Genomic DNA, 7,828 nt, shown 5'->3' with positions numbered 1-7,828 from the left:
CTACGTCACTATGTGGGAAGATTTGCATAACGCCGCCCAAATGTTCACGCAATGAAAGGAGGCGTAACTTTTATTCTCGCTGTAGTAGTGTTGTTACTACTAGCGACTTACAGTGCATTCAGGCTATACATTTTTTTACCATTTCATTACGACAAGGAAATTTCAGCAAATGGATTTTTTCGAGCATTGAGAATCGCTTGCAAGTAGCTTACCAGTTTTATTAATGGAGAAGAGGGGGAAATGAAGCGCCCTGTTCAAAGTAGCCCATTTTGGTGCCACAACGTTTTCAGGAATAATTAGAAAGAAAGAAAGAAAGAAAGAAAGAAAGAAAAATAATGTATTTAACGCACAGAGATACAGTATAGGCTATTGGGAAGAAAAAAAAAACAAGCATGTTGCAACGCTCATGCGACGCTCTCAATGTGAAACATTTAAAATAATTAAGTTGAGAGCGCAAAAGACGGGACATGTGAACCGCGACAAAGAAGATGCGGGTTTAATCCGGTGATTAAGCGTGCCAGTCTTTAGGAGTGAAACTGCTTTCACATTTGATAATGATTCATTCATTTAATTTTATATCCAGATGGACGAATTACTAACACAGTGATTTCTTCAGATACCTGGCAAGCAATTCGGATTTCTGATCATTAAAAATAGGTTTAAACTGACCAACAGGGTGATCTCTATCTAGCATATTAGGCTGCTGTTTTTGAGATTTTTATACACATTTTAGAATTTTTCAGGCCATTGCTAAGTAATACATTTACAAAGAATATAAGAAAGAAAAAATCATAAATCATTAAACGTTTGCATTGCTTGCATAACTTACCATTGTTGTTATTCAATTTAGACCATTTGTAGGAATAGATAATCTTGTTTTTATTGGTGGAAATGTCTCTGAGCAAAGAGAAAAAAGACCTTCAGATGAAGGAGCAGGTGAGCGTCTCTCCTTTTCTTTAGTAATTGTAATAAGAATTAACATGTGTTCAATTCATTTTATGTGATTTTTTCGTTTCAGAACACAGTGATGCTGCTCATCGGTAAAACCGGATCAGGGAAAAGTGCAACAGGAAATGCCATCTTTAACGAAACTGTGTTTCAGTCTGAAATGAGCTGTTCATCAGTGACCAGAGTCTGTCAAGCACACACCGGAGCTGTTAATAACAGGAGCGTGACAATGATCGATACTCCAGACTTCCTCTTTTTCACTCACACTGACTTTGATTCAGACTCGGAGCTGAAGAGAGCTCTTGAATTATGTTCACCAGGAGCTCACGCCATTCTGCTTCTCCTGTCTTTAAGCACTTTCACCGAGCAGGAGAAGGATTTCATTGATTGGTTTGAGCAGAAGTTTGGTGCAGACGCTCTCAGATTTACTCTAGTGCTCTTCACTCACGCAGATCAGACGCACATCAGATCATTAGGAGAAATGATCAGCAGAAATACTCAATTATCTGATTTTATTAATCGGTGTGGTCAGAGATATCATGAGTTTAACATTAAAGCTCCAGCAAACAGACAGCAGGTGACTGAACTCATGGAGAAGATCGACAGACTGCTGTCTGAGAACAGAAACTCCTGCCTCACACAAGAAATGATGCAGGAGACTGAGAGGAGAAGAAAGGAGGAAGAGAGGAGAGCAGAAGAGGAGAGCAGAGCAGAGAGAGAGAGGAGAGAGAGAGAACATCAGATGATATTAGAGAGAGTCAGAATAGAGACAGAGATGCGTGTCAGGAAAGAATATGAGGAGAAAAAAGCTGGGATACTGGAGGAGACATTTTGGAAGAAGCTCAAACATCTGTTTATTAAACGTATAAAGCTGAAATATGTCTGTGTAATTATGGTTTTTGCTGTAGCAACAGGAGGTGTTTTGGTGTGGAAGGAAGTCTCTTCACATGGATGGACCCTCAATGGTTTCATTACTGGAGGATCAGCAGCAGCTGCAGGAGTTTTCACAGGGATCCTCTGGAGATTGATGTTGAAGAGTCAGTTTATCTGTTCATCTTCTCATGAGTGTCCCAGCACTGTTAGCAAGAAATGATGCAGGAGACTGAGAGGAGAAGAAAGGAGGAAGAGAGGAGAGCAGAAGAGGAGAGCAGAGCAGAGAGAGAGAGGAGAGAGAGAGAACATCAGATGATATTAGAGAGAGTCAGAATAGAGACAGAGATGCGTGTCAGGAAAGAATATGAGGAGAAAAAAGCTGGGATACTGGAGGAGACATTTTGGAAGAAGCTCAAACATCTGTTTATTAAACGTATAAAGCTGAAATATGTCTGTGTAATTATGGTTTTTGCTGTAGCAACAGGAGGTGTTTTGGTGTGGAAGTCTCTTCACATGGATGGACCCTCAATGGTTTCATTACTGGAGGATCAGCGGCAGCTGCAGGAGTTTTCACAGGGATCCTCTGGAGATTGATGTTGAAGAGTCAGTTTGTCTGTTCATCTTCTCATGAGTGTCCCAGCACTGTTAGACAGTTATTGCTGAAGACAGCAGGTGTTGTGTGCGGTTTATCTGCCGGAGCTGTGATTGGTCACTTTCTAGGAGGAAGTGTGTTTTGTGTTACCGCTTTAGCAGGATTTGCTGGAGCCGCTGGAGCTTTTACAGCTTCATAGCTTTACAGATCACGATGAAATAATGCAGGTGTATTATTTGTACATTTAAATGTGTACATTAGCACAAAATAAAACAAACACAATCTAATGTAATGCATCCATATATCGTTAAGAATGTGCATGAGCATTTAAAATGTTGTGAAATTGGTTTTCTCAGTGAAAGTTTCTTTGAGCAAAGGGATAAAATGGTCACTTTCTAGGAGGAAATGTGTTTCGTGTTACCGCTTTAGCAGGATTTGCTGGAGCCGCTGGAGCTTTTACAGCTTCATAGCTTTACAGATCACGATGAAATAATGCAGGTGTATTATTTGTACATTTAAATGTGTACATTAGCACAAAATAAAACAAACACAATCTAATGTAATGCATCCGTATATCGTTAAGAATGTGCATGACCATTTAAAATGTTGTGAAATTGGTTTTCTCAGTGAATCAAAGGGATAAAATGATACTGAAATGATGCATCAGGTGACTTCCTGCTCATTGCATCTGTAATCCTAATAGATGGTAAAAGATGTGACGTCTGTCAGTAGTTGGATTTTATTGATGTTAATTGTGTTGTTTTGTGCTTTTAGAATCTTTAAAACATATTGTTCATGAGAAATGGGGATGGTGATATGGTGGTGTTGCTCTGTACTCTGTCAAAAGAAACCTCTCAGGCCATTTTTAAAATGATGTGTAGTGACTCAGATGTGTGTCTTAAACATGAATAAAACTGACCTAACTTGCAAACATGGTTTAGTGTCCTTGAGAAGCTATCTCATATTCATACAGTTAGATTTTTAGTTGGATTTTATTGATGTTAATTGTGTTGTTTTGTGCTTTTAGAATCTTTAAAACACATTGTTCATGAGAAATGGGGATGGTGATATGGTGAAGTGTTGCTCTATGTACTCTGTCAAAAGAAACCTCTCAGGCCATTTTTAAAATGAATGTGTAGTGACTCGCTTCAGATGTGTGTCTTAAACATGAATACAACTGACCTAACTTGCAAACATGGTCTAGTGTCCTTGATAAGCTATCTCATATTCATACAGTTAGATTTGAGAAGTTTCTTCTAACAAAAAACAAACAAATTGTCAACAGATAATTAAAAACATCACTGTTAAACAGAATATATCCTTTTTTACTTTAAAATTCCAACACATAATCTGACAAAACTCATTATGTATATGTTAAATCTACTTTACATTCAGTACCATTTACTGATCATGTGATAAAAGTTCAACAGAAGCCAATCATTTTCAGAAAGCTTAGTCAGCACTGATGCAAATGGCTGAGTATTGAGATTTTATTTTGAAATTTGTTTGTTTGTTTTTTTTCCCTATAGGCCAAAAATCCATATGGACTTTCTCAACCAACATAATGATTTGCCATAAGATCATGTTGCAAAATTAGTCACTTTTTGTCAGGTATACTATTCTAACAGCAAAGAGGCTGACACAACATTGGTAAGATATGAGTTTGCTGAATAACCGACTGCATCTGACTAAAAAAAAGGTAATACATTTTGTTGCAACAGGCAATGAGAATGGAGATTAATCTGACAAAACTCATTATGTATATGTTAAATCTACTTTACATTCAGTACCATTTACTGATCATGTGATAAAAGTTCAACAGAAGCCAATCATTTTCAGAAAGCTTAGTCAGCACTGATGCAAATGGCTGAGTATTCAGATTTTATTTTGAAGTTTTTTTCCCTATAGGCCAAAAATCCATATGGACTTTCTCAACCAACATAATGATTTGCCATAAGATCATGTTGCAAAATTAGTCACTTCTTGTCAGGTATACTATTCTAACAGCAAAGAGGCACAACATTGGTAAGATATGAGTTTGCTGAATAACCGACTGCATCTGACTAAAAAAAAGGTAATACATTTTGTTGCAACAGGCAATGAGAATGGAGATTTACTGCTTGGTAGAAAAGAAGGGGTTTGAAAATGGATGGACAGATTTAGTCAAAATGACACATTATGGCATCGAATAGTTTTGATACTTCCAGTAATTGTATAAAATGTTGATTTTATATAAATCCAGCTGTTTATTTGTATACATTGTGAAAGAGATGGGTAAATACTACAAATAAATATGTGTAAAATAGGGGTAAAATTCCTACTTAAGGCTGAATTAATTAATTAAATAAAAATAAAATAATTACTCAAAAAATAAATAGTCAAATTGAAATTCCTGTTTTTCACATTAGAGAGATTTGGTTTTGAGGAGTCATTCATTAACGGGATCAAAATTCTTTATACATCACCTTCAACCACTGTCACCACCAATGGACTAACATCACATAGCTTCACACTGCACTGTCCGGGGGACTAGACAAGGATCCCACTTTCCCCCTTACTGTTTACCATTGTTATTGAACCGTTAGCAGCAGCCATCCATCAAAACAGCTATATTGAGCTATAGTTCAAACACTAAATATACACCACAAAATCAGTCGTTATGGTGACAATTTATTACTGTATCTATTTTTTTCCCTATAGGCCAAAAATCCATATGGACTTTCTCAACCAACATAATGATTTGCCATAAGATCATGTTGCAAAATTAGTCACTTCTTGTCAGGTATACTATTCTAACAGCAAAGAGGCTGACACAACATTGGCAAGATATGAGTTTGCTGAATAACCGACTGCATCTGACTAAAAAAAAGGCAATACATTTTGTTGCAACAGGCAATGAGAATGGAGATTTACTGCTTGGTAGAAGAGAAGGGGTTTGAAAATGGATGGACAGATTTGGTCAAAATGACACATTATGGCATCGAGTAGTTTTGATACTTACAGTAATTGTATAAAATGTTGATTTTATATAAATCCAGCTGTTTATTTGTATACATTGTGAAAGAGATGGGTAAATACTACAAATAAATATGTGTAAAATAGGGGTAAAATTCCTGCTTAAGGCTGAATTAATTAATTAAATAAAAATAAAATAATTACTCAAAAAATAAATAGTCAAATTGAAATTCCTGTTTTTCACATTAGAGAGATTTGGTTTTGAGGAGTCATTCATTAACGGGATCAAAATTCTTTATACATCACCTTCAACCACTGTCACCACCAATGGACTAACATCACATAGCTTCACACTGCACTGTCCGGGGGACTAGACAAGGATCCCACTTTCCCCCTTACTGTTTACCATTGTTATTGAACCGTTAGCAGCAGCCATCCATCAAAACAGCTATATTGAGCTATAGTTCAAACACTAAATATGCACCAGAAAATCAGTCGTTATGGTGATAATTTATTACTGTATCTATAGGACCCACCATCGTCATTACAAGAAACAATTAACCTTATTTATTCATTCTCTAAAATGAATTCTCTGAATACTCTGTCAACTGGAGTAAATCTTCTATTCTTTCATTACATTCCAGCAGCTTGGATGTGACATCCCAGACACCACCAATTCCTCTATGCACCAATCACATCACATATCTAGACATTGCTGTTTCCTCCAGGCTGTCAGAGTTGTTTGGTCTTAATTTCACTATTTACTCAAAACAATAAAAGATGATCTTCAATCATCCACTATGCATTATGGGCAGAATATCAGTAATTAAAATGACTGTACTCCTTAAACTAAACAATTTATTCTCAATGATTCCAACACAACCCACCCTTATCTGGTTTAAAACTTTAGACTCAATCATTACCAAATTTTACTGGAAAAATAAGACTCCAAGAATTAAACTGACTACCCTCCAGAAACCAAAAACACAAGGAGGACTGGAAGCACCACATTTCTACCAGTACTTTCTGGCCAATCAGCTTCAAAATATATACAAATCGATTCATCCTTACCCATCAGAAAATATAAGGTTAGATGTTAAACAAACAATTTGTGAAGATATTCATGTTTCAGACCTTTTCAGTCAAACAATCAAAAAACATTCCTGTTTTAAAACGCCGACAATAGCAGCAGAATCAAATCACAAATACTCCCACCATCTAAATACAAACTCATTAGAAATAATCCAGATTTTACAGTTAACAAAAAGCCACTTAATTTACACACATGGTAACCGACCGTCTTCAGAAAAGCTTCGATGTCATTTTCATTTCGTAATACCTGATAAAATAGCATTTGATTACAGCTGTTACTGGAGAAACCGCTATATATATCTCCCGCTCCAATAGCGCCTCCTGCTGGCAGAGAATGAATTTGTATTTGCAAGTCTGTGGGAAAACTGTGGTGTCTGTCAGCAAACTTAAACAAAAAGCATGCTTCATTTACTCAAACTCTCTTTTATGAGATAAAGGGGGAAAAAAAAGAAAATCGGCCAAACATATCGGCCCAAAAAATCAGCATCATATATCGGCCATTATATATACATATTTCCATACATCGGCCATATATTGACACTTAAATGAATTGTTTTGCCACTTTTGCACTTGTTATTAATGTATTTTGAATGCAAAGGGTACTTTATTTTTTCAAAAAATGAATGTTTATTTGTTATGCATATTATGTGTTTTTATTAAAAACAAGTTTTGTAATAACCAATTGTTCTGGTCCAGACCTTTGACACTGATGAAAATTCAGATTTGGACCTTTGAATGTAGACTTTGAGAACCCCTGCACTAGAATGACACCCCTCTTGGTCATCACTAATTACCTTCCACCAGTCATACATGCCAGGCAACAACATTGATTATTATTAAACTTAGTTAAATAGATATTAAGTTGTTCTTGGTAATGCATCACACATTAGTTGATTCACATACATAAAAAAATAAATTAAATTAAATTAAATTAAATAATGAAATGAAATAAAATGAAATAAAATAAAAACACACAGGGTAAGCGTGGCATGTGACTAGTGGCCTGGGGTGGGTAGTGTCCTGGGAGGTCGGGGGGTGATACTGCAAGTATTATATTCAGCCTCTTCCTATATATATATTAGGCCTGTCAACGTTAGTGTTAACGCATGTGATTAATTTTATAATCCTCAATGTGTTAAAACAATTTAAATTAATCTGGGGGAACATAGGAAATATAATAATTTAATATTACTATGATTAATATTATTTTTATTATTATTAATATCATTATTATTATTATTATTATTATTAGTGGTGGTGGTATTAGTATTATTGCTGCTAACTATAGGACAACTGCAATTATTATATTCAGCCTCTTCCTCGACCGCCCCCCCTTCCAATCTTGAGGTAATTAGTTTTATTATTATT

General features: G+C 35.8%; 1 pseudogene; it reads left to right on the top strand.

Moving 5' to 3' along the window:
- The first annotated feature begins 891 nt into the window (after positions 1–891).
- LOC107708182 (GTPase IMAP family member 4-like) lies at positions 892–2,678 on the top strand (annotated as a pseudogene).
- Positions 2,679–7,828: the final 5,150 nt, after the last annotated feature.

The sequence above is a fragment of the Sinocyclocheilus rhinocerous genome, unplaced genomic scaffold (genome assembly GCF_001515625.1).
Source record: "Sinocyclocheilus rhinocerous isolate Xijiao unplaced genomic scaffold, SAMN03320098_v1.1 scaffold24763, whole genome shotgun sequence".
Classification (NCBI taxonomy): Eukaryota; Metazoa; Chordata; class Actinopteri; order Cypriniformes; family Cyprinidae; genus Sinocyclocheilus; species Sinocyclocheilus rhinocerous.
This window is presented reverse-complemented; position numbering and strand designations above follow the sequence as displayed.